At 39.1% G+C, this 13942-nt stretch overlaps 1 protein-coding gene across 1 annotated transcript in view; it reads left to right on the top strand.

Moving 5' to 3' along the window:
* LOC108881362 (voltage-dependent R-type calcium channel subunit alpha-1E) overlaps window positions 1-13942 on the top strand; it is a 95069-nt gene that overhangs the window by 11341 nt on the left and 69786 nt on the right.

Here is a 13942-nt window from a genome sequence, read left to right as displayed (position 1 = left end):
TATCATCAAAGTTTTCTTTAGGGTTGTTTTTCCCAGATTTACACGTACTCATAGTGTGGAGAAACAGCACAGCTATTCAGCTGCATACAATAATATGTTGAACATTTGTCAATATGATAACAACATCTGCTTTTTATTGAAATAATTTGAAACAGTCATAAATGTTGAGCATTTCTAGAGTTTTTTTTAGAGCAAAATTAATTTATGTGTATGCACAATGCATGTATGCAGAAAAAGATCTAATGTACTGTAGATCCTGCTTCTGTAAGTCCTGCTTTTTCTAGTCTAGTGTCTATTCATCACTCACTCCCTATAAGAGATGAGATGTCAGTTGTACAGTGGATCAAATTTTATTTCAACAAACAGGCAATTCTTCTCTTGTGGCCACATGCTGACTGCCTCTTCATTTGTTAAGTCCAAGGATTATATTCAGCTAGGGACGGGCAACATACAGTATTTATATATATTATATGCTATATATTTATATTTACTGTGATACTACTTTCAGCATTCAATTAAAAGTATAGATTCATTCTCAGTAAAGGTACAGTCAAAACTAGTGTTAACACCTGCCTTCAGATTTGATCCTTCAGGGTACGATGAGAAAAGAAAATGCAAAAAACATAAAAACATGTTCACACATTTTCTCATTAGTAATGTCAAACTCACAACGATATGCAGTATGTGTTGACAGCAATTTGATTTGTAAAACCAAAAATTCAAAGCATGGGTATGTCCATGTTCACAGCAGTGTTTTGTGGGTATGAAGAATAGGGAATAGTTTTTCATTTTGGGAAATAAGCTTGTTGGAAAAGATCAGATGAGATAGATTCTCTGTGTCTGTGTACAGCCAGCAGGCACTTAACTTAGCATGAAGACTGGAAATGGGGGAATCGGCTAGTCTGGCTCTGTCTAACAATAACAAAAACTGTCTGCCAGCATCTCTAAAGCTCACTAATTAACATGTTTCATCTTATTTCTTTAATCTGTACAAAAAACAATGTGTCGAAACTACTACTACTACTGGCTGTGAGCGAGATTCCAGGAAGTTCTTAGCTCCTAGCCAAGAAGTAGTCTGACACATAAGCCTATAAAAAGGCAAATGTTTTTGTTTTCTTTTTTTAATTGGTGCTGGTAGGTGAATTTCATTGCCTTTGGACAGAGCACAGAGCCTTGTGTTGCATGCTTCCGTGGAAGGATAAAACAGTGTCTCAGTCTCAGTGATTGCTATAAAAGTTGTGACATTATCTCAGTCACTGATATATAGTGAGTTTAGACAATATTCAAAATATACTGAGGACATTTAGTAGGATGTTTTATTTTCAGGTCAGTGATGACTCATAGATAACAGTTGAAGCTCTTGTCTAATGCTCATTCAGTCAATATTTGTATATAGTGTATTAATAAGTGTGTGTGAGTTTGTGTGTGTGTATACTCATTCACATGCTCATACCACAAGTAGGCATGTGAGTGTGAGAATCCCTGTATTTACTGGTTTCCTGCCCTGCTGCTGATGTGGAATTTCTAGCTGATTATAGCAGTGATGCCCCCCTCTGTTTTCCCTGCTGAAGCTGGGGCTTCACCTGTAGTGGTGTTGGCACCCCCTGTGCCCCCCCTCCCCCTTCCTCACCACAGGTTCAGGATGCCACATCCCATGCTGAGCTATGTCTGTAGCTAAAGAGACAGAGGCTTGGGGAGCGTGACGCCAAGAGAAAGTGAGAGGGTAGATGGGAGGTGGAGAGGAGATGGATGACGTACAGTGGAAAAGACAAAATGTGGATTAAATTATGAATGAGAACGTTTCCTGCTTTAGTTTGCATTTGATATTTAGGTCCACAAAGCAATAGTTGATGTGGTCGATAACTGGATCACCAGAACTGAAGAGATACTCTTGAACTAGATATTTATTCTGTGCCCTGCCTAATATAATTATTACAATGCCACATGACAGATCTACACTTGTGCTGCCAAGAGAACAATGATCAGAGTGAGTCAGGATGCATTACAACCCTGAACATCCACCTCTCAGGGCCACTTAGTGGCAAACCCACAGCCACCTGACAGAAGGATGGAAAATGAGATGTTGCACCTGAGCCAGAGTGTGCACCTGCTTTTGTTTTTTGAAGAAAATTAGCTTGAATTCAAATGAAATGGGAGCAATATTGTATGAAAAAGAAAGCTTATGTGAGGTTATGGCCAGCTATTAGCAGAGCCCAAGCATGGATATAACACAGGGCCCATAACTGTGTTTGTCCCCTGGTTTTTGTTGGGCTGTAGAAAGATATCACAACATTTGCAGGCCAGATTTCCAACTTTGAGATGGGTATTTGTCATCCCCAGAGAACTATCAGGTCAAAATTTGCATACTTTTTTCCATAATGAGATGTCTTGAAAAATAATGGCCAGATTGCCATGACACTTTCTGTGGATATTCATGTCTCACAGCTGTCTAATGCCATGAAAAATACTTTCACAGTCACAAGAGGATCCATGTCCAACTTAATCAGTGTATCATGTAAACTTTACTGTGCATATTCATTTTCCACAGAGGATGAATGCTTTCGACTTTAGTGGCCCTGTGTCCAATGCTGAATCTCTTGCACCTAAGATACAGTATAATTCAATACAGTACTGTAATCTGATGGTATTCATTTAATGAGCATATTGATGCTCTCCAGAGGAAGAGCCTTTTTGTGTTTGTTTTTCCATTAATTGGTGCCATTCTGAGGTCAGACTGCACATTTTAGACCCCAAACAAAATCATTAGCATCTTCTCCCTCTGAACCCTCTGTATTGAGGATGATAATGAGAAATGCAGCTTCTTGAGTTTCTCTTTAGTCTTGTAGTATGATCCTCCAGTGGCAATCTTCTGAAAGATTTGCATGTTGCATACAGAGTTCTACTTGAAAGATATGTTGAAACAGCAAACACTGCTTTGTAAATGAAGCAATTAAAGTCTCTAATTCTGGCATCTTGTTCTGCTTTTAGCCGGGGGGGTGGGGGCAGTGTTTTGTATGTTTGTGTCTATATTTTCAGATGCACGTGTGTGTGTGAATCTGTGTGTGTACATGTGTAGCATTTGACACATGGCGGTCTGGATAAAGACATCCTTTCGGAAGTGCCTGATGAAATAACAGTACTTAGAGTTGGCGTAAATGTGGCCCTAATGACAGTAATCAGGCTGAATCAATCCGGCATTTCAACTGCAACAGGAGTGTGGTCACAATTAGAGGGGAACACTAAAATGTTTTGGTCTCTGTTTGACCTTGGTGCTGTGTGTGTTTTGGGTTTAAATTATGTTTGTTTCCATTTCTGGCATAAAGAGGAAGAGAGAAAGTTTACCATGTGTAAAATATCCAAACCCAATACACTTTGATATTTATGTTTGCACCAACAGAATCAGTTGGAAATGTTTTTGGTGTTTCGTTTAGACACATTTCATTAAAATTCTGCTGGACATAACAGTATTTGGTGTCTTTTAAAACCTTGGTGTCTTGATTAGCTTTTTAAATGAGGTGCTGTGGATTTTACAATATTTCCTATTTCCCATTACCTTGGCTTTTCCCCCCAAAAATATTTAATAATCTTACCTCTTTGGACCTTGAATAAGTCTTCAAAGAACACAAGTTTAGAGGAAAAATCACTGTTATGTAGAACTGCTAGCAACTCTTAGAAATCTGAAATCCAATAAGGGGCCCAACCAGACACCTTTTTGTATGGGATCACAAGTCAAATAAATTGGGAACCACTGGTTTAATCCTTAATAACACATTGTAGTTTTTTAAACATCATATATTTCTTATGTAGAAATCTTTATCTAAAAAAGTGACTAGTAACTATGGTCGTCAGATTAATGTAGTTGAGTAAAAAGATGTATAAAGAAGGGCTTAATTGGAAACACTCAAGTAACACACAAGTATCTCAACATTGTACTTTGTCAATGAGAAAATGTACCAAGTTACTTTCAACTACTGATGAAGACATAACCTGAGAATCAGAGCAGATTCTTCAGCTCAGCAGTCATGTCAGGTGTTGTGGGACAGAAATCTAATTTTCAGAATGGTCTCACCAAAGTAAGGTGGGACGCAGTAAAAGAAGAGCTGCTGGCTGTGTGGTAGTAGTAGTTAATTAAAATGTTGCAAGCCAGGGATTCATGGCAGTTAAGAGTTGCTAGGCTAATGGCACCATATGCTAAATCCATGACTCATTAAGCTGAACTTAGAAGCTGAGCAGAGCAGACTTCTGAAAAAGTGGCAAGACTATTTAACATAAGCTCAAGGCCAGTTTCCAAGTGACAGCACTTTGAATGACAGTCTACCAACGGATAATTTATGATGTATTCTGGGAATAACTCGTAGTCCTTTTGTGAAATTGTTTGTATGTATTCTTTGAGTAGGCCTAAGGTGGAGTTTTCAATTAAGTCCTTGACTTGCTTTGATTTGTATTCTTCTGGGTCCTTTCTTTTGCTCTGAATAACTACTCAGTCTGAGGTTTTCACACACTCCTCAAAGTGGCTGAGCTCAGTGACAGTACAATAGCAGCGCTTCACAGTCCCTGGACAATAGGACTGGACAGTAATTACTAAAGCATTTTTATGTCATTATTAAGAGCGTTTTCTCCTCTTCACAAACAAACCAGATGTGAGGTGCAACCACCTACAGGACCATCATTACACCATTTACAATATGGATCTTTTCCAAAGAAATCATTATATTATATTAATTAATATGAATATTTGTTATTTTTTTAACCAGTTAAAGCAGGAGTCATTCCTGTATTTGGATTTGTCTGCTTCACATCAGAGCTGCATTTAGGTTTTTAGAGGAAATATGAAATGTTTTGAGTTGAATAACATTTGTCCCCAGAGTGACTACGTGACTACTCTGCACTCCACTCATCATAGGAATTTCTCATTTTTTCATGACTTGACATAACTGTCTATATGTTTTCATGGTTCCCTGGCTCCCATGAAAGCAACACACACATGCACATATATAAATGTGTGCACGCTGAAGACATAGTGAGGCATGTCAGATCAACAATTCATGTAATGCTTTATAGGTGATGTATTCTGGAAATGCTGCAGGCCTCAGTGGTTACAGATGAAAGATGAGGACACTGGCTCAACATCACTGCTGTATGCACTGTGTGTGTGTGCGCGCGTGCGTGCTTGTGCATGCACATATATCGGCTGTGTGCTTTGTGTTATCAGTGGTTATCTTTGCAGGGCTGTGTTGGTTTCTGTTGGTCTTTTTCTCAGCAGGGGTGGGTACAGACTTGGACACAGTGTGTGTGATCCTCATTTCTTCTGATCACAACCTGATTGGAACACACTGGCTGTGCCTCTGGCTGTCCATAAAACATTGGCCCAACATCATTGCTCACAGCTGCAGTTGGAAAATTGCCTGTTTACAGTAGTGGCAGTGTTTTGATTCGTTACACACCAAGCGCAAGCCTCATTATTTATCCACCAGTGCAAAGAACAGGGAGATTCTTTGCTTTTTGGCTCAGAGTTTTTGTTTTAGTTGAAGTCTGCATGAATCATTCTGAGTGCAGCAACGCCACAAACAAACGACTTGTTTTGAATAATAATGTCAGTCTGTTGGTCTGTATTTCAGTCTGTATTACTTTGGTCCAAACTGTAAGCTATTAGACTTGCATTGAAATTTTGCAGAGACATTCAAGGTCCTTAGAGGATGAATCTTGCTGAATGCAGTGATCTCATGCTGTTGAAATTCGGTACACATTCATGTCCTTCTCAAGATTACTCTGCAATAATTTTGGTGCTTTTTTTGCCTTTTCTTTCTGTGCCATCATCAAGTCAAGGGATTCATTTGCACAATACTTTGGTTTATGACCAGTTACCTGCAAAACTAATTACATTCCCTTGTGCAAATTAGCTAATTTTAGCATGCTAACAGACTAAAAGTAAGGTTTGTACGCACTAATTTCAGAGTACAGTGTCAGAGAGCTGCTAGCATACCTGTAGGCTCATGTTTGTCTTATTAGACAGATATTGTCATAAACCTACTGAGATATTTGCTGATTTTCAGCATTGATCTGCAAGATACACATTAATATTAGAGTGAAAGTGATCCAACATGTTCAAACCATGTTGACAATCCCCAGAAACACAGTTAACAGCACTAACTTCAACACAAAGTTGAATTCTACCAGTATCCTGTTATCTGTTATCTTTCTTTCATCTTTTTTTCAGGAAGAAATGTTCTTATCCAGTAGAAAAACTATAACTTTGTGTCTTCTCGTGCTTTTATTATTTTCAGAGAGAAAAAAATGTGCACAATTTGATATATGCAATTTGTTGCTTTTATGTCTGTCTATATCTTTGATAAAACTCCAGTGTTTGGTGAAGCCGCTCTACAGGGTAGAGAAGCAGTAATTTAGTCAGGGAAACACTAACACCACCTCTGGTTTCAATCTGTCTGCTTCTCTCTCTGTTTGCCTGCCCACAAACCATTAGCTCTGAAAAAGCGTCTGCACTCTGCTGCCCTCAGAGGACCTCACATGTCGGTTTGTTCTCAACCTGTTGAGCTGCGAGTCAGGAAGACGCAGGGATTTACAAAGTCCGTCACTTAGTCAGTCCGCTAGCAACTCATTCACACATTTTTATTCACATTTGTCTCTTGGAAACCAAGTGAGCTTGTGATTGATGCTTCAAACAGGGGCATAATTGGACAACATGGCATGCAGTCTAAATGTCATGGAAACCTTTTTGCTCATTGATACTGTTTTCACTGGATGTTTTTAAGGGGCTCAACTGCACTCCTGGGTTAATGTTATGCCACATTCAGTTATGTTTTACTCTCGCTCATTGTTCAGAGAGCCACTGTAACTCACTTAAGATTTCTATAAAGGTCATCACAGCTTCTTCCATCGGTGTTTGACTACTGAAGGTTTGACACTTTATAAGGCCTGACCCTTTCTAATTTCATCACTACACAGCTGAGAGAGAATCTGTCTCTCTCTCCGTATCGGCCCTCTTCTCCTTCATTATTGTCTTCCTGTCAGTGTCAAGACAGACACCCAGCGCAGTGTAAATGTCAGAGCTGTTTGTCATAAGTGAATTATTAATGATGACACGCTGAAAAGCCATTTTCCACACCACAAAACCATGTGTCTGTCAAACAATATGCCGAATGGCGAAGGCGGCGCCATTGAGAGAGAATGTGTATCGAGGGAAAATTGCAGAGATGTTTGTTCACTCGCGCACTGTGATGATGTTTTCATTTAATTCAAGCTGACATATTTGTTTTATGACAAGGACGTATTTGTTTTTGCTGCGCTTAGGGTGGAGAGCTTCTCATTAAGTGATAAATTGACATACTGCTGCATTCATTCTCTCTCTCACCCTCCATGTTTTGGTCCTTCTTTGCTCTCTCTCTCTCTATCTCCCTTTCTCTCCCTCTCTCTGTCTTGCAAAATGTTACAAGCTGACAGTGCTGATGACCATCACAGAGATGGAGAGAGATCATGAATTTCTGAGATGTGTGATCTGTCAGTAGATGATGGTGTTCAAGTTTGACTAAATGTTGCTCTGGGGTGTAAAATGAAGGCAGTGAAGGGATGGGAGAGAGTTTAGCGGTGCAACAAAGAGGAAAGAGACAGCGACAGAGTGAAGTGGTATGAACTTTTTTTTGACTGATTTTGTGTGCGTGCCCTCATTTTGCCCTCTTATGTGTGAATGAATGGTTTATATAAAGCCTTTAATAAATTAAATTAATATTTTATTACTCTAATTATTGCATTGTTATTCTTGCATAGTGCTTTTTGGTTTTGATGATGAAAGACACTGCAAAGAGTGATGAAACTACTTTAAAAAATTCTTTAAGTGACACATACTGTGTAATGCCTGGTTTGATTCCAACTAGAGATCTTTGCAGCACGTTAACTTTCTCCCCAAGTTCCTGTCGATCTCTGTTGTCTCCATGAAAGGTGGAAACATCAAAAAATTATCCAAAAATCAAGATCAAAAGTCTACATCCATGCTAGCAGCTCTGTGAGGCTATAATTATGCACAGCAGTGCTTGGAACTAAATGCTAAAGTCAGCATGCTGCATGCTTGTAATTACAGTGTTAACATGCTGATGTTTATCAGGTATAATATTTACTGTGTTCACCATTTTAGTTTAGTGTGTTAGCATGCAAAGAGGTAATCAAAATTATAACAATTCATCATCTGGGCACCACTGATGTCTATACCAAATTTCATAACAATCTCCCAATCCTAGATGTCTAAGTCTGGACCAAAGCGATGGACCAACAGACTAATATTGCAATTTTGTGATTTAATTCTACGGTGACGTAAGTTTTTAGTGCAACACCATCAGATGGCCTATATTGTCCCTCTCCACCGAAGCTCATCTGGGTGTCCTCATTCCCCTCTTCCCCATTCTTTCAGTGTTACATCCTTAAATGTTACTACCATGCATCTCTCTGAGCTCACACCCCACTGTGCTGACACCAGCTACGTCTCCTGAGGAAACTCTCTATGAAATATGGCTTCTGGTCCTCCCATGCAGCGCCACATGACGGCAGCACGTGCTCCCATTCACTATTGCATGTTCACACACACACACACACACGCGCAGCATCCTGTGCAGCTTTGAGTCCAAATAGACATAGAGACCAAATGCATATGGTTTGCAGGCACTTACGTAAATCAACATTTATTATGTGTTTAATAATTAAAGACCACTGATGTGCTGATAACACACTGGCTATGAGCAATATCCTTAAATAATGTTTCAGGCTCTCTGCTGGATGGAAATTTCCAATGAAATTGTCAGTTTATGTCTTTGTCAGTTTATGTCTTTATTCTTGAAGGATGTGCGTGTTAAAAGGTCTGCTGTGTTGTCTCTGCCTCTGGAAAATAAAAAACAGAAAGCAGCTTAAGGGCCATAAAGTGAGATCTAAGTTCCTCACCACAGAGGTGACTGAATACTGATTAAGAAGTCCATAAGTTATTAGAGACACATCTTCTATCAGCCTTTATCTTAAAATAAAACACTTTCAGTAAACTACACAGATAAACACATTATATAAATTAGTGTGTAGGTACTGATTTTTACTCAACTTGCTTGCACTTTACATTTTAGAGCTCTTCCTGAGCAGCTTATTTTCTGTACAGGTTCTGCTGTGGGGAAAAAAAAGGCTCTTTAGGTTGACCTCCAACACTGCCCTGTGATATGAAACCATTTAGCACAGGAAGCAATATGACCTGTCAGCCTGAACCACCAGCGTGTGTGCTTGCATGCAAATAAATAAAACACTCCTCTGTAATGATGTTTGGCTAGAGAAGTGACACATTCAGCCCCACCTTTTTAAAATAGGAACAGGCTTTTAGCTGACATGAGGAAGGAGGTGGATCAGGTCTTGAACGTTCCTGTTGATTGTCAGGTTGTAAAATGTCAAATTGTAATCGAGCAATCCAATCAAATCATCTATTCCAGAAACATTTATTGCTATATAAAAAATAATTCTTAAAATTTAATGGTTGCTTCGGCAAAGCCATTATAATTAATATTTTCATGGCAGGATTTGGTTTTAATATATCCAAGGAGATAATGGCCGATTATGCCTGTGAGCTGTCTCAGGCTGGTTTCACCATTTCAGAGCAAAGCTTTAACACTTTATGTACTGTGTGTGTGTGTGTGTGTGTGTGTGTGTGTGTGTATGTGTGTACTGTGTGTACTGTGTGCTGTGTGCATATATGCTGAAATTACTGCTGCCATGTGCTTCTCTGGACATTAAAGTCCTGACACTCTGTGCAGGATGAATGTGTGCCCCTGTCACACACCTTGAATTCACTCCCCCTCCGTTTATTCAAAGCTTCAGATTTAAATATCAAAGATGATTGTGTTGTGCTCTGAGAGTTCAATGCTGTTAGCTTATTGGAGCAAATAATACCTTTGTAGTGCAACAGGATTTCTTTCAGCCACTGATGCTTTCAAGCCAAATGAGCTTAGCAGGGAGCCTTAGCTATATCTAAGTTACCTTTTTTTGGCCCCTGTTTTGCGATTACAATTCAGTGATGGGTTGGGTCGGATGTGGCAGCATTGCATCTGCACATTAGCTCTGTTTGAGCTAATATTGCAGGAAATAAGCAGAGACACGCTGTAGTGTTGTGGAGATATTCATCACATCATTTCTGCAAAACCAGAAGTGCGATTCTCGCAGCTGTGTGACTTATGTTGCTCAGGAGGGAGTAGATCTGACAAATGGGGAGAAGGATGCTGGGTAAGCAAGTGAGTCTCATCAATATCAACATAGCGCAACTGAGACTTGAGGTCATGTCTGTGACTCTAGTGGAGCTGCTGAGACTGCTCACGTCACAGCAGACATAGCTCATGCATGCATTCATGAGACAAATGGATGGTGTTCATCCTGTGAAGTAATCATTTGTCTGTGGTTGTGGTGTCGTTTGAAACGAATGGGTAAATATGTTGAAAGAGGCGTTAGAATCCAGCCAGTGGGATTCACAGGAGAAGAGGAATAATCAGAGTGGGGTTTTCTTGAGAATTATTCAGACAGAGGCACAATGAGAACAGGAGAGTGTCACTTCAGATACTTTTTAGGTTTAATATAGCTCAGTCATCCTCACACTGCCTCCCTCCACCACCACCCCACCCCTTCCTGGCATGTTAAAACCCGACTAAAGCGAAGCGGTGGCTGAGACTGCAAACATGTGAAGAACTAATGAATCACTCTTCCATCTTTTTAATCTCAAGCCAAAGTTTGATTTGATCCTGTATGCGTTAAATTAGCGTTGTTAAGACCACCAGAGGGCATTCATAACCCACGCGCTCTTTGTGATTCACTGCAGCTTCAGTCGAGCTTGTCTGCACAGTATGTTTTCCAGATCAGAGCAGCTGCCACTTAAGAAGCCATTAGGTAATGATTTGGGGAAATACTGTCATGTGGAGCGAAAAATCAAGCATATCCAATCTGCAGCTGCCGTGAGAATCTGAATAAAGTCACAAGCACACACAAAATTATTTCACTGGTGACCTTGGATTTGGGGATTTGTGATAAGGTTTTATTGTTCTTAGAAAAATTTAGGGCTTATTTCCAGTGTCCCTATGCCAGGTTTGAGCACTGATCCAGCCTTTCACTGAGAAAAAGAGGAAAATATAAACATAATCTAAAAATTATAAATATGAAAATATATCTCATATTTAGCCCAGTTTTTGGATTTATCAGAGGGTTTAAGAGGTCAAGATATCGGATATGGGGTAAATCCAGAGGTTCCAAACCTTTTCACCTGACTCTCACATCTTATTCTCTACTTTCCTTTCCTTTCCCTGTTTCATTCATTGTATACTGCATACTACCTGGCTTGTCCCAGGCCTCAGGGGTAACCAGTCATCCACCAGCCCTACCAAACACCTGCTTATGATTAGCCAGCCCTCACACACCTCTGTGGAAAAATTTATAGCCACCTGTTGACAGTATTGATCTGTTGGGCTGCCAGGTTGATTATTAACACTCTTCTCATTCACTCTAATTTTGAGCAAGAGAGATATATGAGCTAATGGATGGTTTAATTTTAAAAGTAAATGGCTGCAGCACCAAGCAGTCTCTGCAAATTCTTTATTCATGGATTTTTTTTTATTAACCCACCACCTGCCTCCTTTTCACTATGTTATGATGAATTCCATCATCTGGATTTCATGCTTTCTTTCTTTTTGGTTTTGCACCATGTTTTTGAAATGTTTGGACTAAGAAATGTCTCTAAACCCTGGGGCATTCATTTCGTTTAATAGAATTCTCCAAACCACCTAAATGTGTTATTGCCACTGTACAAGCAAACTACATTTTATGGAGCTTATTCTTCAAACTTAAAAGATTTTTCCCATTCTTCTCAAGCTACTCTCTGGGCCTCTACATGAATTCATGAATTTAGGTTGCTAAATAAAATAAAAATGCTTTCACATTTCCACAGCTATAAAAAACTTGCCTTGGTATTGAAATATTAAATGAAAATTAGTGATCAGAAAGTCTTTTATTTTCCATGGAGAGGCAATGCAAGTTTGTGGCATCACAGGATTTTGTGTTTCATTTTCACTCCATTTTAAATATACAGGGAATTAAAGTCATGACCGAGTCATCTAAACATATTTAGATAACCACTAAGCTAAGATAGTTCTACAGCAGGATCAATTGTTAGATGTTTCCCTATTCTACTAACTCCTTATTTGTCATTGATTTTGTTGATATATAAGTGAATTCGGGAGATTCTGTAAAATGATCTAAATAGGACATTGAATTCCCATTAAATAATGTAGTACCTCTATTACTCACTAGGTGGAGATAATCTCTCAGTAATCTTACTGCCCACCACTCATGATTTTTAACAGGATTATGCAGAATGAGATAGGTTTAGATCAAAATGTGACAGTAATGTTAGTGCACACATGAATTAGAATTAGACAACATACAAAGCTAATTTTGGCATATTACTGAATACAAGTTTTGATGCAAGTGTAAATAAATAAAAATAACTTAAAAATCTGCTTTTCTCTAGACAGGACAAATATTAGACAATCCAAATCCAAGTTATCACTGTAAAATGTTTTTTTTATATATATATATATTAGAATTATTTGTAAATACAGTAGTCTAAAAGCCAAACCTGAGGCATGTTCGTTAAATAGAACTTCAATTATGTAGTATATAACTGTAATTTTAAATGATTTAAAATCATGGATTGGGCTTTTATGAACTGTCATTAGTTGAGCTTTTCTTTTTGAAGAATTTAATTTTCTCATGATCTAAATGCTGTTTTTATGTGTTTTTCCACCCCACAGTTATCATCATGTTGAATACTAATATGCTCACCTTAACATGGGCAGTGTGCTGCCAAAGACTGCAGTGCAGTGTTTTTATTTTCTGCTAATCTTTCTTGGGCCTCAAAACCTGTGTAAAGCCTGTATGATTTCTCAAAGACATCAGGTCAGTGCAAGGCTGATCCTCTTCACCACAGTGGATTCAGTGCATGCTGTGGAAATTTACTGAAAACGGTCATCTCCACCTAATGTCATAAAATCCCAAAGCATCCTCCTTCATCTTTTTAAATTAAGTTGCTTAAATTAATGGGACATGTCAGACAGTCATATAAATGTCAGCGTTTATGTTATGTTTTTCTATCTGGTTGATGACTGCAGCAGATCTTTCACCACCCAACTGTTGCTTTAACCACTCTAAACTTGCAATATGGCAGAAACCAGGTTAACAACATGCTTGTGGACAGAGTAATTCATCTGCAGACAACAACCATAACTCCGCTTACCCGTGGGGAATGATGATTTATATAGGTTATTCCATAAAATCTAGGGTTACAGCGACAGATTCATGGGGCTGAGAATAGGGGGCATGTCAGTTCAGTTGCTAGGAAACAAGTGGGAGGAAGACAACAGTGGAAAGCAGAAATCTGGGTTGGGTAGAGAGAGGGGGAGAGAGAGAAGGTAAGACAGCTGGAGAGATAGAGGAGGGTGAGAGAGAGAGAGAGAGAGTAAGACAGAAAGACAGACAGAGAAATCGTGCTGCAGGGTAAATGTGTTTCATCATATTTCCTTCGGGTGCTGATCAAGGCCAGGAAAGAAATCAACAGTGCTGCTATTTCCATGCAGTGTTATTACAGTGAGATGACTATTGATTCAGCCAACCCAACTTGTAATTATTCTTCTCTTTGATCAAAAACAGTTTCCCAATGTAAAGCCCAGAAATTTAAATGGTAGTTGAGCTTGTACAGCTCATCGCTAACACACACCCAGATGCATACAAACACACACAAAACGTCTTCTCATGTTCCAACCATTACCATCTCAATGATGCTAAATATAGTCCAATCTGCCGGCCCCCTTCATCTCGCCACATCAATAGGTCTGGCTTTGTCGTCTGTCTGTCCTTCTGTGTTTGCCCC

Source organism: Lates calcarifer, linkage group LG17, assembly GCF_001640805.2.
Source record: "Lates calcarifer isolate ASB-BC8 linkage group LG17, TLL_Latcal_v3, whole genome shotgun sequence".
Classification (NCBI taxonomy): domain Eukaryota; kingdom Metazoa; phylum Chordata; class Actinopteri; family Centropomidae; genus Lates; species Lates calcarifer.
The sequence above is the reverse complement of the archived record's forward strand: the minus strand, read 5'-3'. Positions and strand labels throughout refer to the sequence as shown.